At 45.8% G+C, this 24,734-nt stretch overlaps 1 protein-coding gene and 1 non-coding gene across 2 annotated transcripts in view; one reads left to right on the top strand and one right to left on the bottom strand.

The window, feature by feature from the left end:
- The window catches only part of SCARA5 (scavenger receptor class A member 5), a 117,329-nt gene that overhangs the window by 59,432 nt on the left and 33,163 nt on the right, over positions 1–24,734 (bottom strand). The gene's annotated exons all lie outside the window — the stretch shown is intronic.
- TRNAD-GUC (transfer RNA aspartic acid (anticodon GUC)) lies at positions 7,687–7,759 on the top strand. The gene has a single exon. It is a non-coding gene; the product is annotated as a tRNA-Asp (tRNA).

Here is a 24,734-nt window from a genome sequence, read left to right as displayed (position 1 = left end):
ATAAGTCATAGCATATAGTATTTGTCTTCCGCTGTCTGACTTACTTCACTTAATATGAAAATCTCTAGGTCTATCCATGTTGCTGCAAAATGGCATTATTTCATTCCTTTTTTATGGCTGAGTAATATTCCATTGTATATATGTACCATGTCTTCTATATCCACTCATCTGTTGATGGACATTTAGGTTATTTCCATGTCTTCGCTATTGTAAATAGTGCTGCTGTGAACATTGGGGTGCATGTATCTTTTCAAATTAGTGTTTTTGTTTTGTTTTTTTAAGATATGTACCCAGGAGTAAAATTGCTATTGTTCTATTTTTAGTTTTCTGAGGAACAACCAGACTGTTTTCCACAGTGGCTGCACCAACTTACATTCCCACCAACAGTGTGGGAGGGTTCCCTTTTCTCCACACCCTCTCCAGCATCTGTTATTTGTAGACTTTCTTATGATGGCCATTATGACTGGTGTGAGATGGTACCTCACTGCAGTTTTGATTTGCATTTCTCTAATAATTAGCAATGTTGAGCATCTTTTCATGTGCCTATTGGCCATGTGTATGTCTTCTTTGGAGAAATGTCTGTTTAGGTCTTCTGCCCATTTTTTGATTAAGTTGTTTGTTTTTTTGTTATTAAGTTGTATGAGCTATTTGTATATTTTGGAAAGTAAGCCCTTGTAGGTTGCATCATTTGCAAATATTTTCTCCCAGTCCATGGGTTTGTCTTTCTGTTTTGTTTATGGTTTCCTTTGCTGTGCAAAAGCTTATAAGTTTGATTAGGTCCCATTTGTTTATTTTTGCTTTTATTTCTATTCCCTTGGGAGACTGACCTAAGAAAACATTGGTACAACTTATGTCAGAGAATGTTTTGCCTACGTTCTTTTCTAGGAGTTTTATGGTGTCATGTCTTACATTTAAGTCTTCAAGCCATTTTGAATCAAATTGCTGTAGATAACCAACAGCCGATGCAAAGCTGGCAAGAGTAATATTGTAGATGACAAAATCGAAACTCAAAATTATCTTAATTGATGTGAAATCTCAGCTGAAGGCAAGAGGATTACATATAAAAGGGACAAATGTGGTATATTGCATTTACAATCAGACTCTCAAAGCGATCCCTGGATTCAACATTAGTTAGCTCACCCTTGTCAAATTCTTACCAGCACCTCAGACATTCCATGTACCTGTGCTACTTAATCCTCAGAACGACCTGTGAAGTAGGCATTATTTATTATCCCTGTTTTAAAGTGAGGAGAGCTAAAGCTCAGAGAAATTAAGTATATTTCAGAGGTCTTATAGCTAAGAAGGGGCAAGCCAGAGTTGGGAGCTAGGTGTTCTGATGCCAACTGCAGAGGCTCTCCATCAGACTCCTCTTGGCTTCACATCATTGTGGGGAAAAAAAAAGCACTCACCATGAAAACAAAGTGGTGTGATATTATAATCAGGGGCTGTAAATAAGATGATTTCTTGTGGTTATTCTAAGCTGTACCTGTAATCACCCTGCCAAGCTTCAGTGGGCCATCCAGGGAGAGGCAGGTCTAAAAACCATTCTACTCATGGATACGCTTGTTCTTATCATTGTTTCTTTCCTTTTTTTTTTTGTCTTTATTTTTTATTTTATCTTTTCCTTCTTTTATTTATGCATTTTTTAAAAGACAAATAAGTGGTATATTAGTTTGCTTGGGCTGCCATAGGAAAATACCACAGACTGGCTTCCCTGGTGGCACAGTGGTTGAGAGTCTGCCTGCCAATGCAGGGGACACAGGTTCGAGCCCTGGTCCAGGAAGATCCCACATGCCACAGAGCAACTAAGCCCGTGTGCCACAACTACTGAGCCTGTGCCCTAGAGCCCGTGAGCCACAGCTACTGAGCCTGCATGCTGCAACTACTGAAGCCCACGCGCCTAGAGCCCGTGCTCCACGACAAGAGAAGCCACCGCAATGAGAAGCCCGCGCATTGCAAAGAAGAGTAGTCCCCGCTCGCCACAACTAGAGAAAGCCCACGCACAGCAATGAAGACCCGACACAGCCAAAAATAAATAAATAAAATAAATTAATTTTAAAAGATACCACAGACTGCATGACTTAAACAACAGAAATTAGAAATTAATTGTCTCATAGTTCTGGAGGCTGGAAGTCCAAAATCAAGGTGTTGGCAGGTTTGATTTCTCCTGAGGCCTTTCTCCTTGGCTTGTAGATGGCTGTGTTCATCCCGTGTCTTCATGGCCTTCCCTCTGTGCATGTCTGTGTCCTAAACTCCTTTTCTTATAAGGACACTAATCATACCGATTTAGGGCCCAACGTGGTGACCTCATCTGACTTTAATCACCTCTTTAAAAGCCCTGTCTCCAAATACAGTCACATTCTGAGCTACTAGGGGTTAAGGCTTCAAATTATCAATTTTGAGGGGTACACAATTTAACCCATAATAAGTGAAGGCCTTTACTAGAGATTAACTGGGAAGAAGCCGGGGTGGAGAGTAAAGGTGGGTGCTGATTTCCAAGTCTTAGTCACATCCTTAGGTGGTACTATCCTGGCCAACTCAGAAGAGCCTTGAATGCAACCAGTCTGAGTCTCACGGAGCCAGACTGCCTGGAGATTTGAGGACCAAGCCCCTCTTCAAATCGCTGCTGCCTTTGGGTGATGATGCACTCTTGGGATGTGACAGTTTCATTTAGAAACAAAAATCTAGTGAGGAATCTTCTCTATACTTTAATGGGGCTTGTTGGTCCTTTATTGCAGTTATTTCTACAAAGTAGCCCTCAAAGACTTACTAATGGAATATAGTTATAAATAAATAAAAACCTCTCCTGACACATTTAGACCCTTATTCTCAAACCACACATGGAAAGGAGAGTCCCATTTAGAGAAAAGTGACTTGCCCCATGGTACATGCTCAGTGATTTTCCCAGGCACCTTTCTTTGGCATTTAAGCTGGAGTCCCCCTTGATATACAATATAATAAAACCCCTAAGCTATAATGAAGCAATCCATCAAGAAGAAGGGGTCGGGGTGTAAGTACTGCTCTTTTAGAGCCCAGAGTTGATCTTATCTCCAGCAGTTTTCATTCTATTTGAAAAGGAAAGTAAAACAACAACAACACAAAAGAAAATGAAAAAAACCTAAAACCTAACTTGCTGGATTTCACTTAATGCACGGCCCTTCTATATACATGGTACCCACCCATCATAGAGCATAAACTCCTCTCTAGAATCTCATGTCATCACTGTGCTAGCAAATGGACCATTCACATTTTTTAAAAAATACAAATAAGTGTTTGAATGTTATTAAGACATGAGACAGTTTCATTGGGTCATGAATAATTCACAAGAGAGGAAACTTTCATATTCAGCACTTATTGATTGCTGGACACTTGACCACGTGTGGAATATCGGATACCCACCCCAATCTTTTTTTTTTTTTTTTATAGCAGTCCTCAGAGTTAGATGCTGTGGGGAAACATAGGGGTTTGGTCTACAGGCAAGATACTTACATCAGTGTGAAAATTAAATGTATGCACTGGAATAGGTGCTTTTGTGCTTCACCACCTCATACGCACTGTCCCTGTTCCCTGGCTCACCAAGGCTGGGCCCATGGTTGGTTACTGGGGAAATTAACTGTGTGGGCTCTAAAGAGATGGCCCAGCATGGGCCGTCAGAGCTGGGCTCTGTGCTCAAGGGTGTGGACAATCTCTTTTTCAATCTGGCATCACGGTTTCAACCTCCAAGGCTGCCTTTTCCATGCCCCGCAGTGGGACCTCTTGTCCCGTCCTTCCATCCCACAAAAGTGCACTTCCAACCTCAGCAGGAATCAGACAAGAAAGTGGCAACATCGGGCCTTAAAGGTACCTTGGGGACCATGTGGATGCCCCCTCCCTCTTTCACAGATATGAAAACAGAGTCCTAGACAGAAGGACCCTCTTGCCCCAGGCCACACAGGTAGACAGAGGTGTAGATGGGATGACTAATCCCATGGTCCTTCCACTTAGCTGAACAGAAGAAGAGAGAAAACTAATATTAATGACTGTCCACTCAGTATCAGATAGTGGGCTGGGTGTCATGTATCGTATCTCATGTGATCCTTTGAGATCGTCATTCGTGTGTCCAGTTTCACAGATGAGACGTGTTCTGTATTGTATCTGTGAGTATACATACAGGCATGCCTTGTTTTATCATACTTTGCTTTATTACACTTTGCACACACTGTATCTTTTACAAATTCAAGGTTTGTGGAAACCCTGCATCAAGCAAGTCTATTGGCACCATTTTCCCAGCAGCATTTGCTCATTTTGTGTCTCTGTGTCCCTTTTTCGTAATTCTTGAAATATTTCAATCCTCCGTCTCCCGGCAAAAAATATTACAACTCTGGGAAGGCTCAGATGATGGTTGGCATTTTTTAGCATTGGAGTATTTTTAAATTAAGGTATGTACATTGTTTTTTTAGACATAATGTTATTGCATACTTAATAGACTATAGGATAGTGTAAACATAACATTTATATACACTGGGAAACCAAACAATTCGTGTGACTTGCTTTATTGCAATATTCACTTTATTGTGGTAGTCTGGACCCAGACCCACACGATCTCTGAGGTATGCCTGTATACATAATTATTTTCTGTATATTATGATGTTTTGACTTCTTAAGAAACCTTTTTTGGCTGGGGAGAGAGAGCTCTTCCTGAAGCTAGCCAATTCTTAGAGATGCAAAGGATCCAGCGAGAGCATCCTTTACTATCCAATCTGGAGCCATACCTCCTCTCTCTGGCCCCAAGAGGCAATATTCCTCTGCCTTAATCATCCCAGGGCCAGGTAAAAGGCAACTAGAGACCACCTCTATAGCCCGACGTCCACTAAAATTATTCATACTAGCTAATCCTAAATTGTTTACCCTGCCCTGCCTTGTCTTTCTCACAGAAACCCCGAGAAAGGCCGTGGCCTGTTCCCCTCACTCCTGTCTTCTGTTTCCTGATGCCCCTGATGCTTCCCCATGTGGCCCTGTGTGGCCTTCATGCCTCCTGTCTCTGGGACCTGTGAGTACAATACACTTTGCCTGAGCCTCTGTCTCCTCTTGTGGCCACACATGCCTGGCCATTTCATAAAAGAATACAGGACATGTTCATATCCCCAGTTCTACAGATGAAGTTCAGAGAGACTGAGCAGCTTGTTCGAGAAAACACTATGTGCAAATGGCAAATCCAGATTTAAACCCCAGAGTATGTGACTTTTTGCTCTACCCCATGTGCGGTCCATCCCTCTGGCGCCAGCAAGAGCCTCCTGATGCTGGGTTAGAGGGGCCCCCTCCATCTCTCCAGTCTGCCTCCCAGCCACAGTCACATGAGGCCATAATCTGAAATCAGGGAGGGCAGCGAGCATGTTTCTGTGTTTCTATCTTTCTGGACAATTTGTTCCATAAGTGCTTGTTTTCAAACAGCTCAATATCAGGCCCCCAGGGCTTCCATGCAGCTTTTGGTTGGAGTTCTGTGAGCTCTCCCCATTGGCTGATTTTCTCAGATCCATCTTTCTTCATTTCTTGAGTCTGTCATAAAGTATTCTGAGGAGGTTGGAAATTATTCTCACTAATAAACATGTGAGGAATCTGAGCCAGACTTGCCAGGAGTCTTGGCACTTACTGAGTTTCTTCTTTTGGAACACGAGGTTTGCAGCCAATGTGTCAAACCTCTTATATCTTTGTTCTTCAGAACTCGGACTCGTGGTGCAGTTAGATCATGGATGCTTTGAGCTAAAAGTGACCTTAATAATCATTTACCCCTCAATTTCAGATGAGGAAATGAAGGCTGAGAAAGGTGATATGAAAATGTCCCAGGTCATCTAACAATTGGTGGCAGAATCAGGGCTAGTACTCATATATCTTGAAACCCAGTTCACATCTCTTTCTACTATACCACACTGTTGTCCAGGAAATCAGAATAAGGTATCCACCCATCAATCCATCCATCCATCCATCCATCCATCCATCCATCCATCCATCCATCCATGTGAATCATTATCAACAATAATGCAAAAGCATTTTCACCCAAACAGGCAGAGTTTTTCGAACTAAAAACATTTACACCAAGAGTAAGAGTTACTTTGAAATATTAACTGGTCCCCAGAGTATCTTGCATTATTAGATTGGATATTGTTAGTGTTACAAAAATATTTACTACTGCAAAAGAGTCATATGAAATTGTGCCAGTGACAATCAACAATCACGATGTAGTATTATGTGGGTTCAGCGTCTTTTCTACAAAAGGGAAAAATTTAATGACGACTTTTAACATATTGTAATTAAAAACCAAAACAAAACACTGCATGTATCTCACGTGTACAATTTTTCAAAAACTGACATCTTGGTGTGAAGTGCAGATTATATAAAGGAAGTGGATTTGAGAATGTCATAGACTCTGAAAATTGGATGGGTCCTTACACGTAGATGAGAAAGGAAGGAATATCAAACTTAGAGTCCAAAGACCTGGGTTCAAGCCCTGCCCACCACTTCACTTGCTGCTCTTGGACAAGGGAATTCATCATTCTGAGTCTCTCCCTTTTCATCTAAAAATAGAATTAACAACATCTATCTGGGGTGGGGGGGACGGGGTGGGGGGGGGCGCATTGTGAGGACTAAAGAAAAGAGTAAACTCTAATTGAGCACTTATTATGGGCCAGGCACTGTGTTGTGTTTTATGTAGATGTTATCTCATTTGAGGAAATCAAACGTGTGGGAAGAAAACCCCAGCTCTGTCTCGAAGGCCTATTCAAATTCAAACTATTGGTGTTCAGGTAACCCTCTACTCTAGGTGCCTTCCCTTCCTTCATTGATTATCGGATTAGTTGACATGAATATTCATAAAGGTACATCGAAGAGTTGTATAGAGCTTTACATAATTGTATACTTTTCACCAGCACTTAATCCCCATTTACATTAGAGGAAGAACTGAGGGCAGTGAAAAGAAATGGTTTTTCCACCATCAGCCAGTGACAGCCAGGCCTTGAGATGCAGTCGCACACACATTTATCCCTCATCTTCCTCCCGTTTGTGACTCTCTGGGGTCCCTGGGGGTGAAGAGGGTGAAGACCACCCCCCGCCCCACTCCTTCCCCTGGCACCTGGTATCATTGGGTACTTTCCAAAGAGACCCAAACACTGATTCCCCTCTTTTCTACAACCGCTACCAAGCTTGTCGGCTCTCCCATCAGGAGGGGACCTGCCACTGTCTTCAGTGGGCAGATTGATCCTAGTAACTCGACCTCCTCCGTGAGCCCTCGTCTGGCTACACCTGAATCACTGCTGTGCCCGGATTCAGACCTGCTTTCAAATGCCCAGGCCTCTGGGGAGTTTTCCTACTTTATACTCATCAGTGACAAACCCCGGGTAGCTGCATCCCCCTCCTTTCCTTGCTTTACTTCTTGGACTCTGTAGAAGAAGAATTGTGCTGACTTGGCTCACCCTTGTGCTGTTGGAATACACCTGGAGTTGAACTGCCTTGAGTGGGATGGTAGGCTGGAAAAAATCCCCTTAGCTGCTATTCAAAACTTTCTTCATGCTCCTTGACGCCCAAGCCTACTTTATCCCTCATTCTTAGAAGTAACACTGTACGTACTTTACCAAGGATATGAAAGCCATGAACTCTATGTCCTCTGCACCTCGCAGCCCTGCATGCACATTGTTTCCTCTAAGATCAGGGAATTCCCTGGTGGCCCAGTGGTTAGGGCTCCGTGCTGTCACTCCTGAGGGCCCGGGTTCAATCCCTGGTCAGGGAACTAAGATCCCATAGGCCACTCGGTGCAGCCAAAACACAGAAAACACATTGTTTCCTGTAAGATCAGAGTGAGAAGTATCCCTTTCCCTTCCCAAGGTGACCCGCTGCCTCTGCCCTCCGCGCCACACCCCTCAGCTCCACACAGGAAGGTCAGTGGTGGGGACGGAACGTAGAGTGCCTGTGATTCCTTCAAGGGCTCAGGCATGGCTGGAGCACCAAGTGGGGAGAGAGGGTGGGGTGTTCATGGATTTCCTCCTAAATGACGAAGAATCCACACAAGGTAGTCATTTTAATATTTGAAGACAGATCCCCTTTCCTTAAAGTTTCAAGGCCCATCGCTACCAAAACCATTCTCCTTTGAATGTGTTTCAGCTTGTCTGCAATTAGCAGTAAATGTTTAACAACTGGTTCTCCAAGGGAAAAACAAAAATCCCTCTTTGTAGCACTTGCCAATTTCTGAGGTGTAAATACTCCCGCTATGGCCGACATCAAGGTACCGAGAGGACATCACTCTAGTGTCACTGAGATGGGCTGGGAAAAAACACCATTTTATGACCAGCTTTGTGATAACTGATTCAGGCAATAATTATCAGTGGATGATAAAAATCACTGAGTGAGAGACTGTTGGGAAACAGTATATCTACACAGTATCAAAGAGTCTCCCACAGATCACTTCTTAATTAGAAAGGAAATAAAAGGTACCTTTACAGTAGATGAAGACCTCAACCAAGTGATCACATTTAACATCATCAGTAAAGGAACAAAATGACATAATATGCCCCTGATGCGATTCACTGAGCAGGATTTATGAAATAATTCTGCCACAAATGTTTAACCGATATCTAATCACAGGGAAACAAACAAACTCAAATTGAGGGACATTATACCAAGCAACAGACCTGTGTTCTTCAAAAATATCGTGGTCATGAAAAACCATCAATGGCTAGGAGTTATTTTAGATAAAAGAATGACTAAAGAGACATGGTAACTGAATGCGTAATCCTGGCTTTGCAACCATGTACAAGCCCCTGTGTCCTTGCCTTTGAAGTAAAATGCTGACTCAAGAGTAATGATTGGGAAATGTGAAGATGGAGAAACAGAGAATAGCCGCTGGGCTGGGGAACCAGTAACAATTTAGACTATAAATCTGCCACATCGCAGAATCACTGAACTCCCAGTTCCCTGAAAGATACAGATAAAGGCCTGACACACATTCCTAAGTTGTTTGTACAGGAAGCCAACCCAGCAGATGAAAACTGCTGACCACAGGAGCATGGACCCCCTAGACTGGTTGAAACCGGAGGGTTGATGATGCTTGAAACTTCACCTTGATGCCAACCAATCCAAGAATGGTCCACAAGCTGATCACGCCCTGCTCCTTGAACACTATAAAACTCCTCACTACCCCCCTCCAGGGTGGGTCACACAGTCTTGAGGGCATTAGCCCGCTGTGCTCCCCTGTGCCTGCTGGCAAAGCAATAAAAGCTACTCTTCTCAGGCTTTCTTGGTGGTGCAATGGTTAAGAAATCGCCTGCCAATGCAGGGGACACGGGTTCGAGCCCTGGTCCGGGAGGATCCCACATGCCGCGGAGCAACTGAGCCCGTGCGCCACAACTACTGAGCCCGCATGCCGCAACTACTGAAGCCCGTGCACCTAGAGCCCGTGCTCAGTAACAAGAGAAGCCATCGCAATGAGAAGTCCGCACACCGCAATGAAGAGTAGCCCCCGCTCGCTGCAACTAGAGAAAGTCTGCGTACAGCAACGAAGACCCAACGCAGCCAAAAATAAATAAAATAAATTAAAAAAAAAAAAAGCTACTCTTTTTTACTTCACCCAGAACTCTGTCTCGGCGTTTCTATTCAGCACCAGTGAACAGAGGCTGAGTTTCAGCAACAGCTTTGATCCTGCAGCAGGTTAAAAAAAATGCTATGGAAGCAAGTTAATTATGGCCTATATATTTACGATTGTATTGTACCTACATTAAATTTCCAAATGTAAAAACTCTAAGTGATGATATAAGAGAATTTCCTTGTTCTTGGAAATCCATACTAAAGTATTTAGGGGTGAAGTTTACAACTTACTTTCAAATGGTTCAACAACAACAACAAAATAGTACTAATAACAATGAGAGAGGATAGGAGAGAGAGAAAATGTAGCAAAATGTTAACAATTGAGGCACCAAGGTGAAGGGTATATAGACACTTATTATACAATGTTTCCAACTTCTCTGTAGGTTTAAAATGTTTTTCAAAATAAAAAACTGAAAAGACAGGAAAAAAGGACAAACGGGAATTGGTTCCACATAGTTTAGACAACTCTGCAATTCCCGTTTGTCCTTTTTTCCTGTCTTAACTATGTGGACCCAGACAGTACTGTCACCTCCCTTATTCTACACACTGCACTGCTATTAACATGACTCTGATGGCAATAGCTTCTGGTGAGCAGCTGTATTATTCAGTTACTCATTCTGCCAACCTCAAACCCTGAATCTCCCTTTAAAATTCCTGTCAAGTGCACCTTCCCTGTGCTGGAACACAGGACCTCATGCTCATCCAAGGAAGATTCTCAGTTTTGGGCTATCTCTCTGGGTTTCAGGCTCATTTTGCATTCTGAGCCTGCATTCCTTTGAATGGAATACAGATCTCTGCAAACTGCAAGAAACAGAAACACGTTAGCTGGGGTTGAACTACATATGCAACAAAATTTACCGAGCACACAAAATGTGCAAAGCAGTGGACTGGGTACAGAGAAATCAGCAATAACTAAATAAGATGTGATTGTTGACTTCAGGCTTCTGCAAGGTAAGAACTAAGCCTTACACACCCTTGGTCACCCTCTAGTATTCCCGGAGCATGTAGTAGATACTTGATAAATATCTGACGTGGCCTCACATAGGTAAGCAGGAAAAAGGCTTAAAGAGCCAGTTGCTTAAGAGGTGCTACAAGTAATAATCAAATGTATGAAAAACTTTATGAGATGATTAGTTATCAGAGAAATGCAGAATAAAACAAAATGAAATCTCTCTAAAAATAATGGGACGGTGCTACATCATGCTGGCAAAACTATGGTGAAAACTTGTGCGTTTATATATTGCTGATGACAATATCAAATACTTTTGGAAAGCAATTTGCCAAACTGTATCAAGAGCCATAAAAATATTCACATCCTTTGTCCAATAATCTCACCCCTGGGAATTTACCCTAAGGAAACAGTCCAAATGAAGGGAAATGGGATAGCACAAAGAAATTCATTGTATCCTTGTTTGTAGGGGTGAAAAACTGGGGAAAGTAGTGACTGAACCATTTAGGAATAATTAAATGATCATACATCCACTTGGTAGACTTTGATGAAGCCCTAAAGATGACAGCTATGAGGTCTATTATGTAACAATGTGGGAAATGCATATGCTTTAATATTAAGCAAACACACACACACACAGATCAAGACTGGAATTCTTAAAAATAATTGATTTTGGGGGCTTCCCTGGTGGCGCAGTGGTTGGGAACCTGCCTGCCAACGCAGGGGACACGGGTTCGAGCCCTGGTCCGGGAGGATCCCACATGCCGCGGAACAGCTAAGCCCGTGCGCTGCAACTACTGAGCCTGTGCTCTAAAGCCCACGAGCCACATGTAGTGGCTCTGAGCCACTACAACTACTGAGCCCACGTGACACAACTACTGAAGCCCGCGCACCTAGAGCCCGTGCTCTGCAACAAGAGAAGCCACCTCAACAAGAAGCCGGCACACTGCAACCAAGAGTAGCCCCTGCTCGCCGCAACTAGAGAAAGCCTGCGCTCAGCAACGAAGACCCAAAGTAGCCAAAAAGAAAAAATTGATTTTTTGTGGTGGAATTATGAGTAATTTTTATTCTATTTTCTGATGGTATTATATTTTAGCAAAAGAAAGAATTTAAAATAATCATCTATTGAATAAAGGAGGAAACGATTGTGTTAGGGGCTAAATCGTGTCCCCCCCCGCCCAAAAGTCATGTGTTGAAATCCCAACCCCCAGTACCTTAGAATGTTAACTGTATTTGGACGTAAGGCTTTCAGAGACGTGATTAAGTTCAAATGAGGCCATTGGCCTTGATCCAATATGACTCGTGTCCTTATAAGAAGAGAAGACACCAGGGGCAGAAGAACACAGAGAGATGACCTGGTCAAGAGGCAGCAAGAGGGCAGCCATCTGCAAGCCAAGGAGAGAGGCCTCAGGAGAAACCAACCCTGCTAACACCTTGATCCTGGACTTCCAGTCTCCAGAACTGTGAGAAAATAAATTTCTGTTGTTAAAGCCACCTGGTGTATGGTATTTTGTTATGGCAGCCTGAGCTAATACAGACTGTTGTAGACAACCCACCCAGGCAGGGGTCACTGTGCTATGACCAAGAATCTGGCAAACAGAAGACCAGATGTGATGGACTGGTCATTATTGACACTCCAAGTGTACCCAGGACCACAGAGAATCTCACGAGGTCCCTTTTACCCACTTTAGCCCAGTGGGTGGAATGTGTAATTTGCAGGCAGTGGCTCTAAAACTTGCTGCGAATCAGAAGCACCCAAGTCACTCTGAGGTTATAGCCTGGAGATTCCAATTTAGGAATGGGCTGGGCCCTGGCAAGCTGCATTTCTAATAACAACCCTGTCCCATTTCTATTTCAGTGACATTGCTGTGCTGAGAGCTGTGGGATGATGAAACTTTATTATCTCCTTAGCTTTTGGTTTTCTTCTCTAATTTCCTTCAACCTCTTCTGTCTCTCCCAGCAAACAGAGGGTCCAGGTGGTCAGAATGTCCTGCTGAACTTTCAAGTACAAAAGTCCAAAGGGCAAGCAATTTGCACTTCTGGGGATACTCCCAATAGAATTGAAAACATGGACTCAAATAGATATTTGTACACCCATACTCATAGCAGCATTATTAACAACAGCCAAACGGTGGAAGCAACCCAAGTGTCCACTGATGGATGAATGGATAAACAGAAAGCAGAATATATATAGACACACACAAAGGAATATTACTCAGCCTTAAAAAATGACAGCAGTCCTGTCACATGCTACAACATGGATGAGCCTGGAGGACATTAATTATGTTAAATGAAATAAGCCAGTCACAAAAGGACAAATACTGTCGATTCCACTTATATGAGCTTCCTAGAGTAGTCAGATTTGCAGAGACAGAAAGCAGAAGGGTGGTTGCCAGGGGCTGGGGGGAGGGGAAATGGGGAGTTGGTGTGTAAAGGGCACAGAGTTTCAGTTTGAGAAGAAGAAAAGCGTTCTGGAGATGGATGGGGGTGAAGGTTGCACACTGTGAATGTACTTAATGCCACTGAACTGTACACTTTAAAATGGCTAAGATGGGGACTTCCCTGGCGGTCCAGTAGTTAGGACTCCGAGCTTCCATTGCAGGGGGGCACGGGTTTGATCCCTGGTCGGGGAACTAAGATCCTGCAAGCTGCATGGTGAGGCCAAAAAAATTTAAAAATAAATAAATAAAATAAAATGGTTAAGATGTAAGTTTTACTTTATGTCTATTTTACCACATTTAAAACAAAAATTCTAAAGGGGAGCTAAAGATGAGACCTGGGGTGGGGTAGATGAAGCCTCGCCTGGGTCTGGGGACTGATCCCCTGGGGTAAGGGCGGGGCTGAGGGGTAAGGGCGGGGCTGAGGGGCGAGTCTGGCTGGGTCTAAGCATGCACCCCAGGCAAGCATTACTCAGGCTCTGCCCAGTCCCACCCAAGGCCAGATGATAAATGGGCCGACCGGGAGCCACACTGATGCAGCCCCAGCTCAGCTTTTACAACTGAAGTTTCAGGAACTGGCCTGGGGCCCATGGGCTGGAATCGTTTTCCCTTCCCCCATCTTCTCTGCCATCAAACGTCAAGGAGGAGGGGCCTGGGGCCGGCCCTGCTTTGGGGAAGGTCAGGACCCTGGGCCAGCTTTTTGGCTCATTGGGAGAAAGAGTGCAGCCTGGGGCCCGTGTGTTTGGGGTTTGTGTGCCTGGGGACTTGAAAGCTCTTCAAACTGCCTATTCCTCTGGGGTTTGGTGGGTAACCTTCCCAAGTCCCGCTCCAAGGAAGAAAAACAAACAGTTGAGAGCAGGCAGCCCCAGCTGTGGGACATTTTCCAAGATTGAGAGGAAAAAAAAAAAATTATTCCAGACCAAACGCCTAATTAGATTGAAAGCAGTGGGCTGCGGAAAGGAAAAGGAACGTCTCCATCACACCCTGTTTTATCGAGAAAATTTAAAAATCCATCCTTGAGAATTCATGCGTTTTACTTTGCCATTTGCGACGCTTTACAGCCCTTTTTGTAGATCTGTTTGTATAATGTGCTAGAAAAGCAGACATTATAAAAACCCGCATGGCCAGGCTGTGTGAACAGACACAAAGGGATGGAACGGTGGATTGGCTTGGAAGTAGCCTTCTTTGTGAAAAACCACCCCTCTTGTCCCTCACGACCAGGTGCCTCAGTTTCTCTACCTATCTCTTGCCCAGAAGCCGTGAGCTATGGGAACAGAGATGAGGACCTGAGCCCCAGGCCTGTTTTCATCCTGCCTGGCCAGAGATCTGCTTCCAAGCTGAGCTGCATCCCCTTGCTGGGGGCCAGGTGGAAACCATGTGGACACTGCGCCGACGCGTGGGACGAGCTCTTGGCTGGAAAACCCGAGTCTGAGCCCAGCTCAGACCCCAACCATGGGTGCCAGTTAAACTTCATGAACAACTATTCACCTGTGGGAACCAGCAATCTCACTGGGCCTTGATTTTCTCATCTGTAAATGGGGATAATGGTATCTACCCCACCAAGTGAAATGGTGGATGGAAAATAGAATATGACTGTGATGTAATGGTGGCCGGGGTGGTGAAGGTAGCAGCTGCCATGTGGCAAGGTGGGGGACTCGGGCACCACCAACTGGGCAGCTGGGGCATCAGGCCGTAGTTACCACGGGAGAGCTCAGAGAGCGCGGAAGGTGAGAAGAGGGCGTAGCAGTGATCCGTTAACTCACTCCCAGCCGACCCGCCTCCGCCTTGACCACAGCCCCTTAGAGAGCTCTTCCTGGTGGACACTGTTATGCTCGTGGTGACTGGAGCCAAGCGGGAGCAGCCCTGCCTGAAGCCTGACCGTGTTGCAGGTCTGCATCCTCCACTGCAGGCGGCCTGGGCGAGGACGGCCGCTGGGCACAGGTATGGCTCCCGCAGAGGGGCTGGGGGCGGCGGCGGGGTGGGACACTGCCCCAGCCGAGGAGAGCAGAGCTGCTGCAGGAAGAACCAGAGCCGGAGGCAGCAGGCTGGTCCCGGGCGGGTCTGGGGGCACCAACGGGGTAGAGGCCAGGAAGGCGCAGCGAGCACGTCTGAGCATCCTTCCTCCCTGCGAGGCCTGGGCTGAGAGCAACCCCTCCACCCACCCCCCCGCTGGCTGCCTCTGAGCAGAGTCCCTGCAGCGAGGGGAGGTCCAGAACCTCCGAGGAGGGGACAGGCTTAGCACATGGCCACTGCCAACTGGAGGCCAGCCTCGAGGTCGGAGGCAGTGACACCAGCACATTCGCAGCCATTAAATCACCCATGTCTGGGCTTTGGTGAGAGCCAGAACTTGGAGGTGCCAGGAACACGTACGCCTCCCCGGAACCTGGTCCAGGCCCATGCCTGGTGAGAAGACCCTCACCCTCCCACGCCTGTGCGGTCCTGCACCACAGCGGGCCTCACACCCATGCCTGGGGTCACTCCAACATCCAAATCCCACCCTCCCATCCCCCCAACACCTGCAAACAGCTCCTGCTTTGCCACCCTCTGGCCAGCAATATGATTTGCCCTCAGCAAGACGGTCCAAAAGCCCTGGAAGAGAGCTGGGCCTTCAGGGCAGGAAATTCCCCAGCACCAGGTCCCTGGGGCAGGGCCCAGAGAGGGGGTCAAGGGCTCCAGGTGGGTATGTTCTCTTAGTGCCGAAGACGTCTCGCCTTGTGGGATCGAACGTGGTGGGATGAGGGACTGAGTGGGTCCCTCTGAAGTATGGGGACAGGGCAGGGGCTCCAGTCCAGGTGCCTGGATCTCAAAGTGGCACTAACCTTGTCTATCTCAGCAATGCCCAGAAACCCCGATGCCGACTCTTTCCCCGGAATGTAAGTTAAGAGATACCATGGGTGCACCCACTCAGTCTATCCAGCTGAGATCTGTTACAAAACACCTATGTGAGTGCTCAGCTCCAAGAGAAAAAAATAGCTTAGCGTGCACTGAACAGCTTATTCTGTAGCCCACACCAAGAATTACCGTAATATATGGTGTACTGGGACTCCTTCCCAAGAGGAATGGTGGGCACTTAAACTCACTGTCTCGTTCAAGGATCACCACATCACTTGGAGGATGGCACTAGAAGTGCCACTTACTGAGAAGAAAACTGCAGCTCAAAGAGGTTAAGTAATTTGCCGAAAGTCACAGAGTGAAAAAGAGCAGCTTGGGACCGGAGCCCAAGACCGTATAATTCCAAAACCTAGGCCAATGTGGATGATACAAAGGTATTCGCATGTGGCCCCTGCCCTCACAGAGGGCACAGTTTAGTGGGGAGTCATAGAAACCACCAGCCTTAATACAAGAGTGAGATGAAAGATGGGCTAAATGGATGCAGAAGGGGGACACCAGGGGACCTTTTCCGAGCTGATGGGACGTCGAAGGTCTAGTCCAGAAATGATCAACCTGGAGTCCCTGATATAACCTCTAAAGAGCCTCAGAGTAGAAATGGGGTCTCTAGGTAGCCAACAACTGGTAACCATCCGTGTGCCAAATGATCAGGTCTCCAGGCTTCCAGGCCACACAGCTATTGGCAGTGCTGAGGCCGAGAGCCAAGGGCCGGACCACCAGTGTGGAGACCTGTCGTCCTGGGGCAGCTGCTGACTTGCCCACGGTGTCCCGGTGAGGCAGAAGACAGAGCCCACTCTAGAATGTGAGTGCACCCCGCCAGCCCCCCGAGAACGCTGCACTGGTGTACATGAGCTGGGACCAAGGAACCCAGGTCCTTCCTCTTTCCCACAGGAGGGTGTGTATTGTATATGTGTTTAATTTTCTGTATATTACAATGTTTTGACATCCCTTCCTGGCTGGGAAGGGACAGCCCCTCCCTGGGCTAGCCAATTCTTAGAGATGATAGCAAGAGCCCAGCCTGATGCACGCCTGTGATTTGCAAACTAACCAACCCAGAGCCACACCTCCTCTATCTGGCCTGTGCACCCCAGGAGTCAATTTTCCTCTGTCCTAATCATCCCAGGGCCAGGTACCCCGATAGCCCACAGCCCACTGGAATTATTCAAAGCAGCCAGTCTTAAACTTTTTACTCTGCCCTGTCTTTCCTTTCCTTGAACCCCATTACAGGTCATGACCAAAGTACTCCCCTCACTCCTGTCTTCTGCCTCCTGACACCCCTGATGCTTCCCCATGTGGCTCTGTGTGGCATGTGTGCTTCCCGTCTCTGGGACCTGTGAGTACAATACATTATGTTTTCCTCAGCCTCTCTGTCCTTTCCTCTTGTGGCCGCACCTGACTGACCATATCATGAAAGAATATGAAATAGGGAGTTTCCCTGAGATTCAGCAGAAGAGGAAGTCCAAAATGTTTTCTTTCTTTCAATGCTTTTCACCAGCAATGACTTCAAATGTACTTCCATTCCCTGGTCTACTGGATCAAATAGCATCATGTCTACCCAGAACCTGTGAGTTGGCCTTATTTGGAAAGTAGGTCTTTGCAGATATAATCAAGTTAAGTTAAGGTCATACTGGATTAGAGTGGGCTCTAAATCCAATATGACTGATGTCCTTACAAGAAGAGGGAATTTGGACACAGAGACACAGGCACACAGGGAGAAGGCCACTTAAAGATGAGGCACATATTATAAGATGCAGCTACAAGCCAATAAATACTAAGGATTGCTGATAACCACCAGAATCTAGAAAAGACAAGGGAAGATTCTCCCCTAGAGCCTCCAGAGGGAGTACGGCCCTACCTGCACCTTGATTTTGGACTTCTAACCTCCAGAACCGTGAGAAAATAAATTTCTGTTGTTCTAAGCCACCCAGTTTGTGGCACTTTGTTAGGACAGCCCTAGGAAACTGATAGACGCAGGGAGTCATTTTCTGATCAGCTCAAAGTTGGAATATGAGGGTCGGCGTAGAGATCCCAGTTTGTATGGACCAAGTCCTTGTTAAGGTGGAGGAGAGTGGACTCTTTCTGCCTTCACTGCTATCACCTAAGGGCATGGGCTGCAGACCCAGCAAAGCGCTGCTTCCCTTGGGTCCTGAGTCCTCAGCTGGTTACCCAAAGGGCAATTAAGCTACTTCCTCTATTTCTCACAAGTAACAAGACCTTTCTTGTAGACCCAACAGTGACAAACCATTTACACATAGTTAAGACAGAATAATTAAAAATCTTGTCCTTCCATGTAAATTGGTGCAATCTTTCCATAAAACCTTAAAAACATATATCCACTGTGACCCAGCAATACCACCATCAGGAATCTATCCAAAGGAAATCATTGAACTGTTATGATTTACTTGCTATATGGACCATGGCTTATGTGCAAGCATTATTTATTATAGCAAAAAACAGTAGGACAGAATGGATTTTTTTCCTTCTCCCTTCACCCTCTTCCTCATTATGACACACACCCAACTCCTTTTGGGACCAAGCAAAGGCCAAGCTTGGGTTAAAAAAGAAAAGGGGTCCTTTGTAAAAGGCCACAAAGAGAAAGAAAGGTGACAGGAGTTCCTTTTTAGCACAATAGTCCATGGGGAAATTGCTTAGAGTAGGTCATTTTTGCAGGAGAAGGTCTGATACGCATAGATATCTGACCCTGAAGCAGATCCAGTGAGGGATGTTTTTCTTCATTCTTGTTTTGGACTGAATTGTGTCCCCTCCAAATTCATACGTTGAAGCCCTAACCACCACCACACCACCCCAACTGTGACTGTATTTGGAGATAGGACATTTAAGGAAGTAATGAAGGTTAAATGAGATCATAAAGTGGGGGCCCTAGTTTAATAGGACTGTGGCCTTATAAAAAGAGAGAGAGGGACTTCCCTGGTGGTCCAGCGGCTAAGACTCCACACTCCCAATGCGGGAGGCCCGGGTTTGATCCCTGGTCAGGGAACTAGATCCCACATGCGCGGCGACGAAAATCCCACATGCCGCAGCTAAGACCCGATGCAGCCAAATAAATAAATAAATAAATAAATAAATAAATAAATAAATAAAAAGAGAGAGATACACCAGGGATGTGCACATAGAGGGAGGACCATGTGAGGACACAGTGAGAAGGCGGCCGTCTGTAAGCCAAAGTGCGAGGCCTCAGAGAAAGCAAACCTGCCGCCACCTTGATCTTGGACTTCCAGCCTCCTATCTGTGAGAAAATAAATTTCTGTTGTTTAAGCCATTCAGTGTGTAGTATTTTGTTATGGCAACTTGAGCTGACTAATACAATCCCAGTCCCTCTTTCTGTAGTCTAGCCCAGAGGGAAGCCAGATGGCCTGAAGGCTGACATCCAGGACCAAAGGCTGTGAGGAAGCGGTAGGATGGGGTGGGGTGGGATGGCGGAGGAGGAGGGGCCCATTGGGCCAGGTCATCCGAGCAACCGAGCAACAGGGAGGCTCCTTGAAATGTCAGGAAAGGGATGCTTGGATGGCCCCAAAGTCCAGAGTAAAATGGGCACAGGTGACATGCTGCAGAAGCCCTTTCCTCTCCCCACCTGGGGGAGGACCTGGTGGGCCATTGGAGCCTGGGCTGAAAAGGGCAATCCCATGCCCTCGTGAACTCTGCCAGCCACAGAACAATGTCACCATTAATCAACTGTCGTGTCCTGTCCCTCATGCGGAGCTGGAGACATTAGCATCCAACAATGGGAATTTGGTTAAAGAAATAATGGTACACCCATAAAATGGGCTTCACATCTTAGATGGTTACGTTATCAAGCAAGGTGAGGAATAAGGGAGGCTGGGATAAGGAGAAATGGTGAGTTTGGGTTTGGGACTGTTGACTCTGAGGTGCCTGGGTGCCCTCCATGTGGAGCTCTTTAGAAGGCAGTTGCATGTAAGGAAGGACTTAGGGGCTCAGGGTCCTCAGAATGTGCAGGAGGTGCTGGAGGCTGTGAAAGTGGACACATGTTAGGGGACATGGGTCACGGCGCTGAGGCCTGCTCCTAGCGTGGAAGGAGGTGGACGTGCATGGGGGGGGGAGAAGTCACAGAGAAACAGATGACCTCATGCACTGCTGGTGGGAATGTAAAGTGGTACTGCCGCTATGGAAAACAAGTAAGGAGACGCCTAAAAAAATTAAAAATAGAGCTACCTTGTGATCCAGCAATCCCACTTCTGGGCATATATTCAAAGGAAATGAAATCAGGATCTTGAAGAGATATCTGTTTATTGCAGCATTATTCACAATAGCCAAGATATGGAAACAACCTGAGTGTCTGTGGATGGATGAATGGATAAAGAAAGTGTGGTATATACATACAGTGGAATATTACTCAGCCATAAAAAAGAAGGAAATCCTGCCATTTTCAGCAACATGGATGAACCTGGAGGACGTTACACTAAGTGAAATAAGTCAGAGTACTATATGATCTCACTTATAGGTGGAATCTAAAACAATTAAACTCATAACAGCAGAGAGTTAAAGAATGGTTGCCAGGGGCTAGGTGGGTAGGGGACGTGGGGAGATGGTGGTCAAAGGGTACAAAGTTGCAGTTATGCACAATCTAAGGTCCAGCATGGTGACTATAGTTAACAATACTGTTACAGTAGTCAAGACATGGAAGCAACCTAAATGTCCATCAAAAGAGGAATGGATAAAGAAGATGTGGTATATATATATACAATGGAATACTACTCAGCCATAAAAAGGAATGAAATATTGCGATTTACAGCAACATGGATGGACCTAGAGATTACCACACTAAGTGAAGTAAGTCAGACAGAGAAAGACAAATATCATATGATATCACTCATATGTGGAATCTAATTTTTAAAAAAATGATACAAATGAACTTATTTACAAAACAGTAACAGACTCACAGATTTCGAATACAAACTTATGGTTACCAAAGGGGAAATGTGGTGGGGAGGAGGGATAAATGAGGAGCTTGGGATGAACATACACACACTACTATATATAAGATAGATAACCAACAAGGACCTACTGTATAGCACAGGGAACTCTACTCAATATTCTGTGATAACCTATATGAGAAAAGAATCCAAAAAGGAATGAATATATGTATAACTGAATCACTTTGCTGTGCACCTGAAACACAATATTGTAAATCAACTATACTCCAATAAAATTGAAATAAATTAAAAAACCAATACTGCACTGTACACTGGAGATGTGCTAAGGGAGTAGGTCTTAAGTGTTCTCACCACACAAAAAATCTTAACCATGTGAGGAGATGGATACATTAATGGCTTGATTGTGATGATCATTTCATAACATAAATCAAAACATCACATTGTACACCTTAAATCTATATAATTTTTGTCAATTACAGCTCGATAAAGCTGGGCGGCGGGGAAAGCTAAAAGCAAGAAAAAAGAAAGACAGTTTAAATGGAAACTCGGAGCATTTGATTTTATTCCCAAAGGAAGTAGAAGTTATAAACAAACAAACAAACAAAAGTTAGCCAAGCAGAGAGCTTTGAGAACAAAGGGAGGCACCAGAAAGCATGTGTCTGGCTCTGGATGACAGCTGGCACCCCTGAGGAGGGTGCACGGGAAGACAGGGCTTCCTGGGGGACCAGGAGCTTGGGGGGATCTGGAGCCTTGGATGCAAGTCTGCACAGGGACACAGAGGCATGGGAAACCCTGAGCCAGACATCCCCTCCCTGGGCCTCGGTCTCATTTACAAAGCTGAGGTCAGGACTACCCCCTCCCGGCCCTGGTTTTATTAAATCACCAACAACATTAGAGGAAACTGAGAAAGAAGAATGTGTACCAATAAGCCTCACTGTACCACAGTTGTTTTCATTCCTCCAAGTTCCCTTCCACCCTTTCTCCTTGTATATGCACATCTGCTTGCACAACCACCCTGGAGCCTACACACACAATTGGGCAGTCTTTTCTCCCTTGACATGATTTCATAAACATTTCCCCATGTTGCTTCATAGTTATCATTTGGAATGGCTGTGTAATATTCCTTTGTGTTGACTTACCAAAGTTTAGCTAAACAATCCCTTAAGGCTGGCATTTAGGTTTTTTTCCACTTTTGAGTGATGCTGAATAACATTGCTAGGAGTTTTGAGTTTTTGTCTTCCTTTGTAATCATTGCATTGAGTCAAACGCAGTAGGATTTCTGAGCCAAAGGGTACTAACTGCTTTTATAGACTCTGAAAGGACACAATGACTTCCTCAAGGCAATCTGCTTGTTTATTCAGGCTGGAGGGCCACTAATGGTCAGGGGACAGGTGTTAACTGGTAAATCAGAGACACGTTTCCTCACCTCCTCCCAGAAACATGCGGTTTTTCCAAAACCTTGGCAGATAATATGCTGAAATGTTACACAGAGGACAACTGACCAGACCCTGTTGTCGTTGACAACAGCAAGAAGGAGAAACAAAGAGCTTTGCAGAAGGACTCCCCTCCCAGAGTGACTCAGCACAGCTAGGGCTCTGGATGATTCTCCAGCTTCTCCACCCTCGGAACTGGCACCATCGCCTCCTAGAAGTCCCTTCGGACACCTTCACTGCCCTCCCTCATGTTCACGCAGGTGCTAAGTTGGGGTAGAGGTTCCAAAGACCCCACAGAGAGATGGGGATCTTGTGAAAAGGAGGGCTGCCTCTGGGTAGCCCCCCTAGATGACAGCTGAGCCCAGAGTCACCCTCTCATCAGAGAGGAGTGTGGCAAGGGACCACTGGGAGAGGCCACCCATGTGCCCTGAGCTGGAGCAGAGCCTGGGCCTGCCTCTCTTCTGGGATTTCCCGAGGAGGGGAGACTGTGGAATGAGACCACCCCAGCAGGATGAGCCGGGAACACGCCAAGGGGGCACACCCCACCCCCTGCCCCATTTCCCCGCATCCCTTGGTTTGCTCTGAAAAGGATCTTGGGGAACGTGGGGCTCCCACAAAGGAGCACAGAAAAGGACAGGAGCCCAGGGATGCCTGCAGCCATCAGGCCATGCTGGGCTGCTCAGGTGGAAGGGCAGCTGAGGCCAAAACACTCGGTTTCCCAACTCTGAGGGACTTCTTAAGGATGGATGGCATGGACCCCCTGGTATAAACCAGACATTGTGCAAGGCATTTTATGTGTTATCTCACTGAATCCTCATAATACTGATAAGTGATCATTACTATCCCCAATTTAATGTTTTTTTTTAATGAGGGTTAAATAATTTCCCCAGATCACAATTCATAAATGATCAAGCTGATATTTGAACTCAGGTTTGCCTCGTTCCAAAACTTCTGTTTCTTTGCTCTATACTGTGTTTTATAGTTTATCTTTGCATATCTGCTCTTCCAGTTGCTACGATCTTTATGGCAGGGGCCTCTCTTCATTCCTCTTTGTATATTGCTGTGTCTAACACACTGCCAGGCACGTTGTTGGCACTCAACAAGCGTTTGTTGTTTTGAATTTGATGCGAGAGGGCTCCAAGCCCCTGGGCGGGGGCAGACGAGGCAAAATGCCTAGGATCGTTGCAGAAATTCCAAGTTTATAACTTCTTCTTTCCAAAAGAGCAAAGAATGAGAGCTTGTTAGTGGCTCAGCTTCAATCCCAGGCCACACTCAGAGCCATCAGTTAGCGATGAGATCTCTATGTGCCCTGATAGCTAAGGGCACATAGAGCAGCAGATAGAACCAGAAAGCAGAAGGAAAGGTAGGTTTCACAGGTGCAGAGGCTGAGCCATGAAGAGGGAGTTGAAAGCTGCAGAAGGAAGCAAGAGCCTAACTCAAGCCCATTCCATCTTCTTTTCGCTTAAATAAGAAAGCTCTTTTCTTAGCAAGACCTGGGTGCTGTGTCCACAGTGCCTCTAGAATTTCTTCCAATCCTGGCTTCTGGGAGAGAAATCAAAGCAATTGACAAGACTCTCTTGCTATTTTCTGTATAGATATGGACGAATGAGGGCTGGATTGTGGTACGGTTGATGGGAGTTGTTTTTTTGTTTTTTTGTTTTGTTTTGTTTGGCCGTGCTGCACGGCTTGTGGGAGCTCAGTTCCCTGACCAGGGATCGAACCCAGGCTCTCAGCAGTGAGAGCACAGAGTCCTAACCACTGGACCACCAGGGAATTCCCCAGTTGATGGGAGTTATTCTCGATTACAATCACCTAACAACGCTGATGATACTTAACTACATGCCACGGACTACCGTAAGTAGTCTACACGGATGGATTCATGTAATCCTCACCGCAACACTTTGAACTGGAGAGTGTTATCACTTCCACTTTACAGACGGGAACACTAAGACTCAGGAAGCTTGAATAACTTGCCCAAGGTCACGCAGTACGTGGCAAAGCCAAGATCTGTACCCTGGCAGTCCGACTCTAGCTCCCATGCACTTAGACGGTGAGCGGTAGATAGTACCTCCAACTGGAGTCTGGGGTGAGAGAAGTCCCAGATTCACACATTCCCACGGTCCTGGTCCAGGCTCCCACTGCCCCGCTGCGGGACCACAGGCGGGCACAGGCAACTCCCCCGAGCCTGTTTCCTCATCCAGATACTGTGAACTCTTTTCTGGAGTCCTTCGATTGTTAGAAGGATTAGATGACATCATGTATGTGAAAATTCTTTGAAAACTGTGAAGCACAACCCAGAGGTGAAAGATTAAAGGGTTAATTAGTGGTCAGTACAAGCCTGGAGGGGGAGGTCGGCAAACTTCTTCTGTAAAGGGCCAGGGAGTAACTATTTTAGTCTCTGCAGGCCATCTGGTCTCTGTTATAACAACTCGGCTCTGCCCTTGTAGCAAGAAAGCAGTCATAGACAATACACAAATGAACAGGCACGGCTCTGTGCCAATAA

Source organism: Balaenoptera ricei, chromosome 6, assembly GCF_028023285.1.
Source record: "Balaenoptera ricei isolate mBalRic1 chromosome 6, mBalRic1.hap2, whole genome shotgun sequence".
Lineage (NCBI taxonomy): Eukaryota > Metazoa > Chordata > Mammalia > Artiodactyla > Balaenopteridae > Balaenoptera > Balaenoptera ricei.
The sequence above is the reverse complement of the archived record's forward strand: the minus strand, read 5'-3'. Positions and strand labels throughout refer to the sequence as shown.